This window comes from Eublepharis macularius, chromosome 19 (assembly GCF_028583425.1).
Source record: "Eublepharis macularius isolate TG4126 chromosome 19, MPM_Emac_v1.0, whole genome shotgun sequence".
NCBI classification, from domain to species: Eukaryota; Metazoa; Chordata; class Lepidosauria; order Squamata; family Eublepharidae; genus Eublepharis; species Eublepharis macularius.
Genome location: NC_072808.1, coordinates 7,375,304 through 7,393,716, shown reverse-complemented (window position 1 = coordinate 7,393,716; position 18,413 = coordinate 7,375,304). Strand labels below are relative to the sequence as shown.

Genomic DNA, 18,413 nt, shown 5'->3' with positions numbered 1-18,413 from the left:
CTGCTGGCGAAACGTCAGGAACTACAATGCCAAGACCACGGCGATACAGCCCGGAAAACCCCCAACAACCATCGTTCTCCGGCCGTGAAAGCCTTCGACAATACATTGCACCTGGTTGTTTATGCTTCTGCCTACTGGTGTGGCCATCGCTTTTCTATTACTAGAATGATTCATCATGCCAGTCCTAGTGTCTGAATTTTACCAGTGGCATTAGACTAGTACACTGGCATGGATTCTATCACTATCTTACTACTCCAGTGAGCAAATTGTGATGCCTTCCTCCAGTGGGACTCCTCCAACAGAAGAGCTATTTAAGCTGTAGGAAGGTTCCTTAAGCTGGAAGAACTTCTTCCAGCCTAAGGTTAGAGCCACACAACTATCCAGTAGAGAGGAATATTGTGTTTCAGTGTGGGAAGTGTGAGTCCAAAGTTCATCTCTATCACGAGTTGAACACAAGTCTCAATGTAGAGTCAGTATCCAAAATAGTACCCATTTTGTGCTAACCCAATGTAGAGTTAGTACAAAATGGGTATAATAAAGCCATTGGAAGGAGAAGTACTTCTAAGATACTTTACACCTGAAGGGTGTTGAGGAAGCAGTCAAGTAATAACTGGGCCCGGCAGCAAATGTGCAGATGAACATAATTTATTAAGGTATGGTCCACATTACAGAAATTGCACAGTACAGCAATTGCGCAGTTCCCGTTCACAGCGTCTGTACTCCAAAAGCCAATTCACATGACTATCAAAAGGTCATTGTGTGTTCCTTCTGGAGGAGATGTTCACATGGCAAACCAGTCTCACAAGAAATCTGACTCGTTGTTGAAGCGGTGGCTCACCTCCTCTGTAAAAATCTTCAGTTTATGTATTGAGTAAGATGTAGCAAGCCCAAAGTCCAAGCATGTGTTAGCTGAATCAAAGAAGCAACCGGTTCAGAAATAACAGACCTCACATGCTTTTCTCTGCACCTTCTGAAGTTCATTGTTGCATCACTTTTACTAGCGTCAGCTTCTGAGCAATCTTCAAGGGAAGCCCCATGTGAAGGCCACTGCAGTAGTCAAACTCCATGCCTACAAAGCTAGATCACCACCACTTTTAATTTTATCTGGAAACTGGCTGGTGATCAGTCTGGGAGCAACTTTTAGAGGTGATCAGGCCTCACAAGAGCACCGTGGCAGCATTCTAGTGTGGTTGTGCTTGCAGCTCTGCACAGCTCAGCACAAACGTACCAGCTTGCAAGCTGGCACAGTCACAATTACAAGAATCCTTCATGGTCTGTCACAACCTGGAACAAAAATCCTATCCGTCAAAAGCTATTTGTGGCTCTTGCACATATTCTGGGGCTTAGAACAGGTGGCGAAGAAACCAAACCTTGTGCTGAGTCTGCCTCTGAAATAGGGTTTGGCTGCCGTTTCACATGCTTCTCATGCCAGGACAGAGCATCCAAAATTGAACTGGAATCTGGCCAGTAGGGGAAGGAATAGACTCTCAAGTTCAGAATTGCTACCAGATTTACCCTTTGGAGCCACCGAAAGGAACCCGGGTTTTGGACATGCAGGGATTCACACAAGCATCCCCCTCCCCCTCTGGTGGAACAATGGCCACACAGTGAGTTTCTCAAGGCTGCTTCATTATAAGAGAACTGATGAAGCAATTTGTGAGTGGGGATGTGGTCGGAAGAGCATTCCATCACATGGATCTGCAGCATGAAATGGCTCACGTTATATGGTTTACCTGGAGCTCTGCTTTTCTTCTGGGCTTAACCTAGTAAGGTGCACGGCCTTGGCTTTCCAGGGGCTTTTCCAACGCCCTTTAGGATTTGCTGTCCTGATCTAATCTCATTCAGGGGCTCCGGAGAAAACCGAGCTGTATCTTCAGCACGGAGGCATGCAAAGTGCACATGTGTGCTCTGTGAACTTATGATCATACTCTGAAAATTAGTTTGCAAGGGATGCCGTGCCCAGAGCTTATAGGGTGTGGGTCATACCGACTCATAATGGGTTCTGCACTCAGTTCTCCACAGTCGGGGCATGTTCTGACGGTTCTGCCCCTTCCCGCCCCAGGGTGTGCCCAGGCTGTGTGCCAGACCCACAGGTTCTGCTTGGCTCAGCTCCTCCCATCTGCCAACACAGGGACTGAAACCTGACATGCTATCCTAGGTGCGGGTTCCTACATGCCAGAGCCGCGTCCCCACGCTGAAGAGGTGTCAGTCATCCCTGGCTCCAGCTCCTTGCATGCCTCTGTGCTTCGGGGCATTGTGTGTGTGTGTAATCCCTCCTTGCGCCTGGAAAATAGGTATGCTGGGATGTGTTTGTAGTCAATGCGCTCCCCCCAGCCCTTACTTCCTAGACCTTGTTGTGTAGATTTGGGTCCCTCTGTTGTGATTCATTCATGATATTCTGTAGCCTAGATTGCAGGATCTTCCCCCTCTCTGCCACTTCCTGTCATTTGTTAAGTTTTCTATTGCTTCACCTCTGACAACAGCCGTCTACTCTACCCCCCCTCCTACCGCCATATGCCAATTTCTGTGTGTGTCATTTGTCCACTAGGGGGCACCCTCTGAGTTTGTGTAGTTGGAGCCTCAGATTCCATTCTGTTCAGTTCAATTGCATTGGAAAATCTGGCTGCTTCCGAATTTAAGTTTCTTTTCTTTTTAAAATCTGATCTTTAAAAGGGCCGTTTCAAATGAAAAAAGTAAAACAGGTTTGTTTCTCAAATCTCTTGATAGCCTGGATGAAAATCCTGCCTAGGCTGTGACGAACGGTTTCTTCATCAGCAGCAGAAGGCATCAAACAAAACAAAATACAAAACAAAAGATGGCTTTTGACGAAGACTTTAGGTCTCTTCTTTTTTTCCCTTTGATTTCTAAGATGCCTTTCTGCAGTCGGGATCCAAGGCCAGAATGGTGTGAGATTGCTGTATTATTCAATGTTGGAGAGGAGCCGTGTGGAATTATTTTGCAAGCGGGTCCCGAAAAGGTTGAGAAGTGGGCAGCCTCTTCAATGCGTCTGAGAACCACTGAAATAAGAAGAGCTTACTAGGTCAGGAAATGGTTTCCAACAGTGGCAGACTGGATACTTCCAGAAAGCCCACCACAAGCAGGGCACAAGCAGTCCCCCCCCTTATCCCACCCCCTTCACAGCGTTATTCAAAGGTACACTATCTCTGAACATGCAGGGTCCATTTAGACCTATGAAAGGCCATATTCACTATTTTCCATATGTTTGTAATAATCTATGACTAATCCAAACCAGTCGCCAGTACTATATTGTGGGCCGGCAAATTCTATTAAGTTCTAGTGTTGTGAGAAAAGGGGGGGGGGATTCTATCTGTTTTCTCAATGCCCTGCATGATTTTATAAACCTCTTTTCTGTGTGTGTCCCCCATCATTATGATGTACAGCATACAGCACAAAGGCCTATATTTTGCAGCAGTCTCTTTGTGATGGTGTGTTTCTAGGGGCTCACAATGCGTCTTTATATAAGTGCACTTTTTGTTTCCTCACGACGGTGCTAAGAGGGCGGATGCATATGGTTATGTGGGTGATTTTCTCACTTGCGTTGTGAGACCTTTTATCCAGAGAAGAGTTTTGAGGATAAGGGGTCTAACAACAACAACAACAACAACATTTGATTTATATACCGCCCTTCAGGACAACTTAATGCCCACTCAGAGCGGTTTACAAAGTATGTCGTTATTATCCCCACAACAAACACCCTGTGAGGTGGGTGGGGCTGAGAGAGCTCTGAGAGAGCTGTGACTGACCCAAAGTCACCCAGATGGCTTCAAACTGAGGAGTGGGGAATCAAACCTGGTTCTCCAGATTAGAGTCCCATGCTCTTAACCACTGCACCAAACTGGCTCTCAGAGATGAGTCCTATCAATAAAGGTAAAAGGAAAGATTCATCTAAGTAAGAGAAAATAATGGTGAGGGAGTTTGATAGCCATTAAATAGGATGTTGGAAGGAAGACAGAACCATTAAATATCATTTGGTTCTTGGATCAAGAGGCTTTAGCTCAGTGGCAGAGTACTTGCTTTGCATGCAAAAGATTCCAGGTTCAGTCCCTGACATCTCCAAACAATATAAAAGACCTCTATCTGAGACCTGGAGATCTGCTGCCAGTCAGTTGAAGACAATACTCACTTTGATAGACCAATGGCTTGATTCAGTATACGGCTGCTTCAACCACAATGCCTGAAGAAGGGAGCTCTGACTCTTGAAAGCTTACACCCTGAACATCTTGGTGGCCTCTAAGGTGCCAATGGACTCAAATCCTGCTCGTCCACTTGTGTGTTTTCAACATGAACAGATCATAATGTTTCTTACTGCCAATCTTGGTGCAAAAGGAATAGCGGTCCTCCCTACACAGGATGGTTCTTCACCAGTTAACCTGTTGCATACATTGGGATTCTTTATGAGGAATTGTGAATACTCATTGAGTAGATCCAGCATGCATCTGACGAAGAGAGCTGTGATTCTCGAAAGATTGTGCTACAGTAAAGTTGGTTAGTCTTAAAGGTGCTACTGGACTCTTTTCTGTTTTACTAATTGAATGTTATTTATTGTATTATATTTATTGCTATATTTATTGACTGATATGAATCGACTGATGTATGAGATAGTGGATATTTCTTGTACTTAGTGTACCTTTAAACTTATATTTAAGCACTTTAGCACATGACACTTTTCAAAAAAATATATATTCATAATTATTTATAGATCCAGAGGATTTTAGTCGTGTTAGTCTGTAGTTGCAACTGAGGGCCAAGCTACACATGACGAATGACACTTGAACGGCAAGTGGATTGAGTGGAGGGCAAGTGAACAGGGAGAAATACACTTGCTGTTCAAGTGTCATTCGTCATGTGTAGCTTGGCCCATAGTGAAGAGTCCAGATGCATCTGACGAAGAGAGCTGTGGTTCTCGAAAGCTTATGCTACAATAAAGTTGGTTAGTCTTAAAGGTGCTCCTGGACTCTTTATAATTATTTATCAAAAAGAGTCCAGTAGCACCTTTAAGACTAACCAATTTTATTGTAGCATAAGCTTTCGAGAACCACAGCTCTCTTCGTCAGATGCATGATACAGAAACTGGTTTCTGTATCATGCATCTGACGAAGAGAACTTGATTCTCGAAAGCTTATGCTACAATAAAGTTGGTTAGTCTTAAAGGTGCTACTGGACTCTTTTTGATTTTGCTACCACAGACTAACACGGCTAACTCCTTTGCATCTATAATTATTTATGAATGTGTAGGTATATTTGTTCCGCCTCCAGTTGGTTGTTTGTGTTGGTTGGAAACATGGGAGAGAACAAGAATAAATTCAGACTGCAAGGATGTGGAATTTGTAGCTACCTTTCCTACTTTTCCTCTTGGTCCATTTCATCCATGCAGTCTCTGCTGTGCTAATTTTTATAAATGTGCGTGGTTCAGCGTATAAAGCACAGAGTTTGTCCCTCTAGTGGGTGTTGTTGGAATAACTTAGGTATATGTGCCCTGGCTGGAGGCTGTTGCGGCTCTTGAAGGCAGCATCCCCTGCCTGCTGGAGTATTTCAGGGAGAATGGGGCTCTTGTATCTTTAATAGTCATATCCAAAGAAGCACACACAGCTCTTTGCACTCAGTTCTTACCTACCAAGAACTTATTCTTCCTTATCATTCGTAGCTGTATAGCAGTCCTGTTCTCTTTTTGCATCGGGCCATCTTAAGTATCTCCACGGCAGATATAATAATAATGACTGTGCATATATATCACTCTTCCAGAGAGATTAGTACCCCACTCAGATTGGTGAATAAAAGCAGTGTTATTATTATCCCCACAATACAGCTGGGGAGCTGGGGCTGAGAGGAGTGGCTTACCCAAGGCCACCTGCTGAGCTCATGGCAGGAGCGAGGTTTGAACCGACAGAGTGCTGATTTGCAGCCAAACCACTTAACCACTGTGCTACAGTATATCTGACCTACTGTTTGCAATAGCTGTCCGGAAGTGTTCATCTCTCTTTATTCTTGAACTTTGCAATCTTTTGTTCAGGATGATCTGTCCTGCACACCTAGGACTTCCATGTTGCAACCTGGTGAAACCAATAAACTTACCCACACAGTCCACCAATATGAGTCTTGCATGTTCTCTCCTCAACTGACTGCCAGATTGCATAAATTTGCCCAGCTGTGACCTGGAGATCTCCACTCTACATTTATATATTCCTGATGCAGCATAAAACATATATTCTTCTATCTGTCCTTCCCTGACCTTGCTTTCATGTACATGAGCAGTGGAACCTTGATTGTTACCTGGTTGGGTTGAGAAATGATACAATGTCGGGGGAAGAATGAGCAGGAGAAGTCCAACTCCAGCAGTCCCATAGACTGTCATCAGAAATTTTGCGGTAGAGTGCAGATTTGCAGGTTGCAACATGGAGATCCTATATTCTCCCTCTCCCTTTGGTACTTCACACAGTTGCTAAGGAAAATGGAGAAGTAGCATTAGCAAGACCAAAAAAGCTTTGTGGCAGGATTCTTCTATCCATTGTATGGGGGGCGGGGGTAGGTGAAAAGGTAGCCATTAGAGATGGGCACAAACCAAAATACAAACCAAAATTCATGACGAACCAGGCTGGTTCGTGGTTCAGCAGTTCGTCAGATCCCATTTCTGACGAACCGCCACAAACTTTGGGCTGGTTCGTTTGGTTCATTTTTTGGTTCATCACTGCAGACAGCCTGGTGCCGATCAATCAGTTTCCTAGGCAACAGGGGATGGACTTCCTGCAGACCTTCTGCTGGCCTGGAAGTGACCTTCTGCTGACCCAGAAGTGATGGTTTTCTGACCTGGATGTGACGTTTTCACGAACCAAATGATCCGGTTCACTAACCGGGGGGCAGGTTCATGAAAGTTTGTGGTTCATGAAATTTGATGAACCACGAACCACATGGTTCGGGTATTTTCCGGTTCGTGCCCACCTCTAGTAGCCATCTTTTTGGCTGTTGCACATCTAAGACTCCCTTTAGTAAACTTCAGTATCCATGCAGGAGCATAAAATCCTGATTCATCTAGTTCTGCAAGGTAGTTGGCTCACTGGAGAGGTGCATCATACCCTGGCCTTTTGATAATCCTTGATTGCACTGTGCAAGTACAGACTTTCTACAATACAGCAGCCCAAGAAGCTTAACTTTTTAAAAAACAAGATACTAACTAGTCAGCAAAAGATAGGCATGATAGTATATGGGTATGGCGAGGTAAAATCTCAAATTCTGGAGGCATGTGGCAAGGTTGTAGGATGGCACAACAGTGCAAAGTACTTTGCCCTTCTCTATGGCTAGCAGAAACAAATCATGCAAAAATGTCATGACACAGATTGACATATTCTGTATAGGTTGGTTTTGTTTGTACAAAATTTAGGTTGCCTTAGCATAGATTCTTATCTCCTTTTTTGCTACATATAGGTAAGTCAGTCCTTATCAGGTGAATCCTCCACAGATCTATATTAAGATTGGTACCATTTCATTTTCCCCCGTAAATGATCTGGAATCAGAGTGAGCCGCGAAGAGGCCAACACGCTGCATGACACCAAATTACTCAGGATGGTAAAGAACCATGACAGCATTGCCTAGTGGTTTTCAGCTGTAACCACTATGCAATGCTGTTATCTGAGGATACTCTACACAGATATTTATCGTTTTCAAGCTCCACACAGATATTAACAGCTTTGAAATAGAACAAGAACTAAGAATATAGAGTTTACAACTCTGGTATTTGGAATTGATTTTTCAAAGTGGACTGGAAGGATTGGACGCTTGATGAATATTTATGATTATTTATGAATGTTTACTAGCTGTATATTTATTGTAGTATATTTATTGTAGAATATTTATCACATTTGAGCACTTACCAGGAGGCTGGCAACCCTAAGTGGGATCTTGAGTTTCAGCATCAGGCCTCCCCTCCAGAGTATGTGAAGTAATCAAGAGGAAAATACTTTTGAGCGTTTGAAAAGTACTCTTTTATTACTAATCACCTAGCCAGGTAGTCCCTCTATATTTGGAGTTGGAAGAAGAGCTCTCGGGATCAGATAGCATAATCTGGGCTATCTTGAAGCCCAGAAATGTAACCTTTAGGAAACTAAGCACTGCGCTCCCGTCCCTGATTTCCAAACTAACTGAGGGCCAAGCTACACATGACGAATGACACTTGAACAGCAAGTGTATTTCTCCCTGTTCACTTGCCCTCCACTCAATCCACTTGCCGTTCAAGTGTCATTCGTCACGTGTAGCTTGGCCCTGAGTCTGAGGCCCAAAGCCGTGCTGATTCCACAAGCTGCTAAGCCCTGCGTGTAGCAGGAGCCCCGTTACGAGCGTTGAGGCCTACTTTGGCCTGGGCTGCCTGAAATGAATTGGGACTCCCTCCTGGCCAGCCCAACGAGCTGGCAGGGCGGCTGGAAATAATTATTTCATCTGGAAAGAGAGAGCAAGGCCCAGGGAGAAAGGAACAGGGCTGTCCGTTTCTCTTCCCACTCAATCCCCTCCCATCTCTCTCTCTCTCTCTCACACACACACACACAACACACACACACCCTGGAGCTGGGCTGAGAAGAGAACCATGGCTAAACATCTCCATTCTCCCATGCTGCTGCAGCCAGCCGTGGGGTGGAGCAAAATAGGAACTGGTGGCAGAGATACGGGCTGACAGCGGACCCCCGGGTTCTGTGCTGTGCATCTCTTTCTCGACCCGCACACACACACACAAACAATGCAGCAACACACACCGCCTGATCCAGCTTCAAATTGGGCCATGAAACTTGTTAAACTCCACCAACCCCCTTAAGAGAACAAAGTCTTGAAGCTTGGAGTCTGCCTGTTCTTAGAACCTGGGTGGGTCGGTCAGGCTCTTTGGAGGAACGGTGTGAGCAACTTCCTCTTTACAGCCAAATTCCACATTATATTGTCAGCCAGGTGTAAGGCGAAGCGGGGCTTTGCAGTGGAGAAAGGTGGGATGGGGGTGTTGTTTAATCCTTCCCCTACGAGCCGCTTTCCACCTTACAGCTCCCGATAACCTGCACAGGACACCAGATTTGTGTCTGCAAAATAAACAATCACGTGATAGGGGTGGTTATGGGGGAAAGCAGTTCATAACGGAAGAGTTAAGCCTTCCACCTGATCCTTACTAGGGTTGTCAACTCCAGGTTGGGAAATTCCTGGACATTTGGAGGTGGAGCTTAGGGAGGCATTGGTTGGGGAGGTGAGGGACCCATTATACCCCAAGAGGGGTATAATGCTATAGACGCTACCCTCCAAAGCAGCCATTTTTCTCCAGGGGAACTGATCTTTGCAATTTGGAGATGAGTTGTGATTTTGGGAGATCTCCAGGCCCCAACTGGAGGCAGGCAACATTACCCTTATCCGCTGCAAAGCCGCTCCTCCTGGAGGTGTTTTGCTGTGGAGCTTCACACATGGCTTCAGCATAACAAGCAGTCAATTCTTGTAAGGCCGCATGCTACGCTGCCCTGTCAGATCAGACGTCCACAGGGAGTTCTTTGTTCAGAGTTCTCAGCAATTTCTGAAACTTAATTCTCACACCCGTGCAGGGCCTGATTCATACTGGGAGTGTGGTCTGTGGGGGAAGTGCTTTAGCTGCCCCCCTCCAACAGCCTCAGGAAGCCACAGACTTTTAACGGGGTGGTTTGCCATTGCCTTCCCCAGTCTTCTACAGTTTACCCCCAGGAAACTGGGTACTCATTTTACCGACCTTGGAAGGATGGAAGGCTGAGGGCCAAGCTACAAGTGACGCCTTACACAGGTTGGACACTTGTCAGCTTCCCTCAAGTTTTGATGGGAAATGTAGGCGTCCTGGCTTTACAGCTTGGCTCTCCATTACAGCTGCAAGACCAGGATGCCAACATTTCCCATCAAAACTTGAGGGAAGCTGACACATGTCCAACCTGTGTCAGGCGTCACTTGTAGCTTGGCTCTCATCAGTTTAACCCATCAGTACGCATATAGCCCATCGATCCATTGAAGTTTCCCCAACCGAGCAAACAGTGACTCCAGTACAGGCATACAGTGCACGGGGAAGGTTGAAGCTCTTTCTCCCCACGCACCACATTCCCTATCCAAACTGGACCCCCATGTGCTTGATAATTAAATATCCAAAACCACAGAACTTCCAGTGCACATCTGGTTCGACAGGGCCCAGAACAGACCCATCGTTAACGCAATGAGTGGCGAGCCCTCGTCTGTAGTATGATTATATTTGCGCCTAAGAATGCAGCAGTAAAAAAGAAATCTGTTTAAACAAAAGAGTGGAAACTGTTATTTATTTGATTTGTATTCCATCCGTCCTCCAAGGAGCTCAGGGAAATGTATAGGATTCCCTCTCCCTGTTTTATTCTAATAACAACCCGGCAAGGCTGGGATGACCCAAAGCTTCATTGCTGAGCAAAGATTCAAGCCTATGTCTCTCTAGTTGTCAAATGATGCTCAGCCACTGCCTGGAGCTTACTTTGGTGGGAACACGTTGCCAGCCTCCAGGTGGTGGCTGGAGATCTCCTGGAATGGAAACTGATCTCCAGATGACAGAGATCAGTTCCCCTGGAGAAAATGGCTGCTTTGGAGGGTGGACTGTATGACATTATCCCCTACTGAGGACCTCCCCTCCCCAAACCTCGTCCTCTCCTGGCTCCACGCTCAAATCTCCAGGAATTTCCCAACCCGGAACTGGCAACCCTTACTCTGCCCCTTAAAAAGGCCAAAAAAAATTGTTTCTGTGGGCCAAGCTACAAGTGACAAATGACACTTGAACGGCAAGTGTATTTCTCCCTGTTCACTTGCCCTCCACTCAATCCACTTGCCAGGCAAGTGTCTTTCGTCATGTGTAGCTTGGCCCTGTGTGTGGTCTGTGGTCCAGTGCAAGAGAGATGGAGCATGCATATTTCCAAGCAAGTCTAAAGAAGAAATGTTTCTGAAAGAGCCAGGGTGGTAATGCAGGAGAGGGGGAAGCCTAGCTAGCTCAAGTTTTCCACTGTCTATAAGGATCTAGAGAACAAACTCATTCTTGCAAGAACGACTATAAATCAATAACAAAAGTATCACTTCTGCCTTTCCAGAAGTGATGTCAGAAACGCTTCTAAATAGGCGTCTATGCAAGATCTCAGTGGCAATGGAGGCACCAACTGGGGTAGGTAGGAAGGAAGGAAGGAAGGAAGATCGTATTTAACCAGCAGCGTCAGATTGCCATCTGCCATCTCAGTGCCGGGAAAATGACATCCCACCACTATAGAAGTGTGGCATTAAGGGGGGGGAGTGAGACATCCTTATCTCTTTCTGCAAAAACACTTCTCTCTCAACACAGCATCAGTTCTCCAAAAAAGGAACCTGCTCTGCAAAGCCTTAAGCTGTTTGCATGGACTCTTGCTTACAAGATGATGCAAGCTGCAATCTGTGCTGAATGCACCCTGGGTCCAGCTTCCAAGGGTAACGTGTGAGCATCTGGATGTCTATCCAGTGTCCGACAACCAGTGCGTAGCAGTGGATGGATAGCTCTAGCTTTACCGGTGGAGGGTGCCAATTTTTCCTGTAGGCCATGCAAGGCCGGTGCCAAAGTTTCTGGTGCCTGAGGCCGGGGGCAGCTTCAAGGCTGTTGCTGCCCCCCCCCCCTCCCGTGCATGTGTGCACCTGGACTGCATCATGACATCACTGCGTGTGACATCATCACACAGCATGCCGCTGCGAGCCGGCCCCATTGGTGTGGCAGGCAGCTGGGACGGTGCACGGGTGGCCTCTCAGCCCTCCCACTCAGTCGCCCTGGTTGCCTGCTGTGTCTGGCCCACAGCTGTGTGCAGGCAGTGGCAGCAGCAGCATGGGACAACTCAGCTGGACGGCTGGGAGGCTGCCCACTTAGACTGCCCCACACTGCTGCAGCTACAGGCCAGGTGCAGCAGGCAGCCGGGTTTTGGTCAAGCTGCAATCGCAGCACCATACAACCACGGGAGAAATGTTGAATCTTTCAGAGTAACGTTCCAGACGTTTGATTGCGAGTGATCCGTGTGAACGAGAGAGGTTTTGAGCTTTGGAGAGCAAAAAGACAGGACGTCCTTACAGCCGCCGGGAGCAGCAGGCAGAAAGACTGTGACAGTAGCAGCCCGTGGGCCAGTAGTTGCCCCTCCCACTAATAGGGCCAAGCTACACATGACGAATGACACTTGAACGGCAAGTGTATTTCTCCCTGTTCACTTGCCCTCCACTCAATCCACTTGCCGTTCAAGTGTCATTTGTCATGTGTAGCTTGGCCCATAGATGGATATCTTACCAGTAGATAATATCTGCTGGTATAATAATATGGGCATCCGCTCACGGGTGGGTTTAGTGATTCTGTGCAAAACTGGAGGATGGCGCTTCAGAATCACTGGGGACGGGCGCCCCCACACCCTCCCATCGTGCAGTCGATTCCCTGCGGCTGCTGTTTGAGTGAAACCTCTGCCATCATGTCTCCAAAGCCTCTGTAGTCAATGCAGCCGCATCAGGACAGCAGGCAGCAATCAGAGGAAGAGTGGAGGGCCCCACCTACCTATGTGATCAGCTGACGGGGGGGCTACTGTTCTACAGGTAGTTGTGCTGCCTGAGGGCCAAGCTACACATGACGAATGACACTTGAATGGCAAGTGTATTTCTCCCTGTTCACTTGCCCTCCACTCAATCCACTTTCCGTTCAAGTGTCATTCGTCATGTGTAGCTTGGCCCTGAGTCGAGGATCCCAGAGTTGCAGTGGCTACAGCGTCAGCTATGGCCACCCCTGCCCCAGTATAGTGTGAAGTGATGCCAAGTTGTACCTGGCTGAAACGGAGCCAAGTTTCTGTGCTCTTGGCTTCCCCTAACGCATGACGGCAACTCTTAACAGGCCTCCTTTTCTTCTTTACGCATTCCACAGCTTCTTCAGCTGGACCAAAACTTTGACAAGCAGGTTACAACAGATCAGCAAACTCTGAAAAACTCCGCCAGCAAAGTTTTCCTCCAGTGCAAATAATCCGTACCTCTTAGGTGCGTTATCCCTCTCCTGACTTGCTTTGCCACCTCCTGGCAAACATCACTGGGCTCTCGGCTCAGTTCACTTTCCCTGGTCTCCGGAGAGGAACGGGGAAACTTGTAATATCCATCCATTCCCTGGAGATGGCCTTGGCTCTGCTGCCTGGGCTTTGCTCCAGGGGGAGGCCAAGATTCTGACAACTTCTGAAAGTGCCGTCTGCCCCTTATCTCTAGTCCTGTTTAAAACTCTTCCTCCTCCTCTGCACAAGACAGCTACCGGTGCTAAAGAGATGGAAGAGCCAACTGACCGTAGAGTACTCCCCCACAAGATCGCATCCTGCTGCAGACCCGCAGAAAACGAGATATACAGTCTCTTGTGCCAAAAGTTCTGAAACCTTCCTGATTTTTGCGCCTCCCTTTTTCTTTGTTAGGCTGCGCCTCGTTCCCTTTTTAGCACGCTTGTTTTTGCACCACAGGTTCAGTTTTCCCATCCGTTCTGGAATGAGCTGCGCCTCTTACAGCTGTCAGAAAATGTAGTGCTATAGACCAAACTAGGAGTGTTTGGGGATGGCCAGTTTATTGCACAATGAATGTTTCATTATTGCCGATTACTTGGGCAGGATCTTTCACTCATGGTTGCCCTTGTCTTTTGGAGATCAGGCCTTTCCCCCAGCTCACAAGCCAAATGGAAAGTGCTTACCTGTGGTGGCACTTCGTGCAGAGGGTTTTATATCCCGTTTTTTTTTTGCTTTGCTTTGCTTTTGGACCCAACACATAAATTTCTCTACGCAGAGATACTGCATAGGATAAGAGGCTTGTAACATTCCAGTTGGTATCTAAGGTAAGCACTAGAGATGGGCAAGAACCGAAATACGAACCAAAGTTTGTCATGAACTGGGCCATTTTTTGGTTTGTGAACTGGCAGTTTCTTGGAGGGCATTTCTGACAAACCGCAACGAACCACAACAATTTTTAGGCCAGTTCGTTTGGTTCGTTTTTCGGTTCGTCACTGCAGACAGTCTGGTGCCGATCAGTCAATTTCCTAGGCAAGCGGGGTGGAGGGGGCGGGAATGGACTTCCTGCAGACCTTCTGCTGCCCAGGAAGTCATGAACCCAACAAACCAGTTCGCGAACCAGGCAATTTTATGCTGGTTTGTGGTTTGTGAAACACGATGAACCATGAACTGCAACAAACTGCCATTTTCCAGGTTCGTGCCCATCTCTAGTAAGCACTTTTCAGCAGAGCCTATAACAATCAGTCTTCAAGTTGCTGTATGTTGTTGCCTAGAAAGTATAAAGCATGCAAAAGTGGTGTGTGTATAAGGTGCCATTTAGTGGCAGCTGACTTACTGTGACCCTGTAGGGTTTCCAAGGCAAGAGGTGGTTTGCCATTGACTGCTTCTGCACAGCAACTCTGGTCTTCCTTGGTGGTCTCCCATCCAAGTATTAATAGCACCCACCCTGGTTAACTTCCAAGATCTGATGAAATCTGGGTATTCTGGAGCAACCAGATCAAGGTATGCAAAAGCTACAGGCCTGTAGTTCCCAGAATGGAGGCTGGGGCAGGGGGACACTAGCTTGCCATATGGTGGGGGGCTTGAAAAATTACACTGCTGTTAAGGATACAACCGCCACTCTGAGCCTGTCCATGCAGGGAATCACTGCTTTAATTCTCTTCTTTCTGCCAATATACAGTCAGTAATAGTATCCCAAAAGATGTAAGGTCTTTTTGGCGTGCAAAAAAAAAGTCATAGAATCATAGAATTATAGGGTTGGGACCTCCAGGGTCATCTAGTCCAACCCTTTGCACAGTGGAGGAAATGCACAATTATCCACCCCCCCACCACACACACACCCTTACTGCATGCCCAGAAGATGGCAAAACCTGGTCAGGATCCCTAGCCAAAGTGGCCTGGGAAAAAATTTCTTCCTGACCCCAAGGTGGCGATTGGCCTTGCCTTGGGCATGTAAGAAGGGGCCACAAGAACTAAGCACTGACGTAACCCTTCCTGCCCTCCCTTTCATGATCTGCCCAGGTTCACAGAATCAGCATTGCTGTCAGGTGGCCATCTAGCTTCTGCTTAAAAACCTCCAAAGAAGGCAAGCCCACCACCTCCCGAGGAAGCCTGTTCCACTGGGGGACCACTGTAACTGTCAGGAAGTTCTTAATGTTTGGCCGAAAACTCTTTTGATTTAATTTTCAAGCCGTTGGTTCAGGTCTGACCTTCTGGGGCAATGGAAAACAACTCCATGCCATCCTCTACATGACAGCCCTTCAAGGAACTGAAGATGGTTATCATATCACCTCTCAGTCATCTCCTCGCCAAGCTAAATATACCGAGCTCCTTCAACCTTTCCTCATAGGACTTGTTCTCCAGACCCATCACCATCTTCGTTGCCCTCCTCTGGACTCGCTCCAGCTTGTCTATATCCTCCTTTAATTGTGCTGCGAAAAACTGAACACAATACTTTAGGTGAGGTCTAACCAAAGCAGAGTAGAAGTGCTTCTTCTTTGCAAAGGGCCACAGGCAGGCTACAGTTATGTGTGTACCTGGGCTATGGAGGATTGGGCTAGGAGACTGCACTGCTGCCGGGGGGGGGCAACATTGAATTGGGCCGTCTTGCAAATGTAGGGAGGATGCATGCTTGATGTTCTGGGAGAAGATCCAGAACCTCTCACGTTAAAAAAAGATAAGAGTGACCTGTGCCTTCAATTTTCATCCAGAAAAAAAACCCCTGCAGATCAGTATCTTGAATATGGAAGATGCTGCTCAAAAACACTTAAGAGTGTATTGCACCAATGTATGCACGCCTGCATGGCACGGGCAAAGCTGGGTGGGCTTAATGTGGGCCATTGTCCCCTCAGGGAGGCTAGGCTGGGGCTGAAGCCTGCTGACCCTGCTGCCGTACAGGAGCAGGGCTGGAGTAGGGGCTCAAAGAGGTGAATTAGCCCATCGTCCCCTTCTCTCCTCCTCCCCCTGCGATCTCGCCCTTGGCTTGTGAATGTTTCGTTTGTGTTTATGGCATCAATTTGGCTGGAATGCAGGAAGGTGCCTGAGGCTGTTCCCATCTCTTCTGCTGGCTCCAGAGAAAGCCGGGCAACGCCCTCCCTCCCGAATCTCCCTCCCTCCCTATCCTCCTTTTTAACACCCTCATGCTCAGAACACGGTGAGCGGATTTGGGGAGCCAGCAGCACGTCCTAGAAAAGCCGGCTTTGACAGGGAACCAAAAGCACCCAGCTCGCTTTGTTTCCTGCCCTTGCCTCTAGGCATGGGGTGCTGACGCCTGCCAGGAAACCGCACCCTTGTCGCTGAAGCCGTATGCTTTTGGGCAACCTGCGTGGAAGTGAGCTGTAATGAACAAATGGTGACGACCAGGTTCTCTGCCCATGGTTCAAGTCACCCTTTTCCATCCTGCTTGCATAGCCAGTGAGAGAGGGGCATTCCCGTGCCACACAATGTGGTTTTTAGCACCTGTTACAAGAGATTGGGGGCTTGAGTGTGCAGAGCTTGTATTCCTATTTTTATTTTATGTATGTATGTATGTATGTATGTATGTATGTATGTATGTATGTATGTATGTATGTATGTATGTATGTATGTATGTATGTATGTATGTATGTTACCATCATGAAAGACACTGAACTGAACATGAAGGAATTGAAAGAAGTGGTCAGAGACAGAAAGGCCTGGAGGGATACGATCTACAGAGTAGCCAAGGATCAGACACGATTAAATGGCTAGGATTGGATTGGATTGGATTGGATTGGGATGTATGTATGTATGTATGTATGTATGTATGTATGTATGTATGTATGTATGTATGTATGTATGTATGTCATTTATAGTCCACCTTTCTCACTGAGACTCAAGGTGGATTACCCAGTGTGAGACCACCAGTACAGTCCATTTCAAGGATATTTCCATAAACAGTGCCACAGGGTAAGTAGACACAAGTTTACAAAGACATAGCGTTAGTAAGAATCCAATACAGAGTTGACGAAATGCTGAAACAGAACATAAGCAATTCTAGGGCTGACATTAGACCACATGAAGCACAAGTAGCTCATAGGAGCACATATTTAAGACCACAGGTAGTACGTAAGGCAACACGGTGGTGAAGTCTCATTAGCAAAGCATCTGAGAGCCCCTCCCTACAATACAAAAGCCTTTTTGAATAATTTGGTTTTTCATCGTTTGCAGAAAGCTAAGAGAGTGGGGGCGCTCCTGACCTCCTCAGGCAGGCCGTTCCACAGGGTAGGGGCCACAACAGAGAAAGCCCGTGTACAGGTTGCTGTTGATTTCGCCCATGTGCAGCCTGGCACCTGCAAGAGACCCTGTTGAGATGAGTGAACTGCTGTGGAGGAACATAGGGAGGGAAGAGGTCCTGTAGGTATGCTGGTATTTGCTTTGTAGAGGCTGATGTGAAATTGGGGCGGATGTTGCATCCTTATAGTCATAGGAAGTTTGGCCCATAAGATCTCATGGTTCCATTCAACGTCTACATATACTTGCTTTGACAATGTTAGATATTGCATCTGGTTCTTCCATTGGGACAACAGGCCAAGAAGTCCTCCCGAGGCAGAGTGCTTTTCCTGTACCACTGAGAAGGTACAACCATCCTGCCCCCTCCCCTTCCCCACCCTAGTCTGGACTAGGCTTCCCAGGCAACCCGGCGGCCTTAAGCCCCAGTGCGTGGCTCACTTTACAAATTAAACAACGCCTGTAAGTGAACCAGCCACATAAACCTAGCTGGAGGCGCTGAAGCTTTCCTGGGTGGGAACCAACCCGAAGGACAACGAGGTTGCTAATTGTGAATGTGTAGCGGAGTGGCCAGGAGAGAGGACTGTGAATCAGGGAGTCTGCAGATTAAATCTAGCCTCTGTCACCAAACTCATGTCATCATGAGCTGCTCTTTGGCAACCACCTCCCTTCCCAGCCAAGGACTCCGGCGGCTTTTGCCTTTGGATTTTGCTTTTGGCCTATATGCTGCAGCTCCTTGCAATCTGTCTGCCTTACAGGGTTGTTGTAAGAATCATAACAAGATAATGCCTGGGGGAAAGCAAAGCATACATACTATGTATTGTTATCAGTGAATATTCCTGGATACTCTTTTCTTTTATTATTTAAGTATTTATATCCTGTTTTTCTCTCCAATGGCTTATCACACTTTTCTTCCCGCCTCCCTTTTATCCTTACTACGTGTGGGGTAGATGAGGTTGACAACGAAAGTGATTGGTCCAAGGTCACCCAGTGAACTTCAATGACAGAGAGGGGATTTGAACCTGGGTCTCCTGGATCTTAGTCCAACACTCTAACCACTGCCCCACACTGGCTGTTCTTGCAGAAGAGGAGTGGCTTTATCTGGAAGAAGATGCTAAGTAGCAGAAGATACTACCATAC

At 47.0% G+C, this 18,413-nt stretch overlaps 1 protein-coding gene across 1 annotated transcript in view; it reads left to right on the top strand.

Moving 5' to 3' along the window:
* The window catches only part of RARG (retinoic acid receptor gamma), a 151,872-nt gene that overhangs the window by 63,833 nt on the left and 69,626 nt on the right, over positions 1-18,413 (top strand). The gene's annotated exons all lie outside the window — the stretch shown is intronic.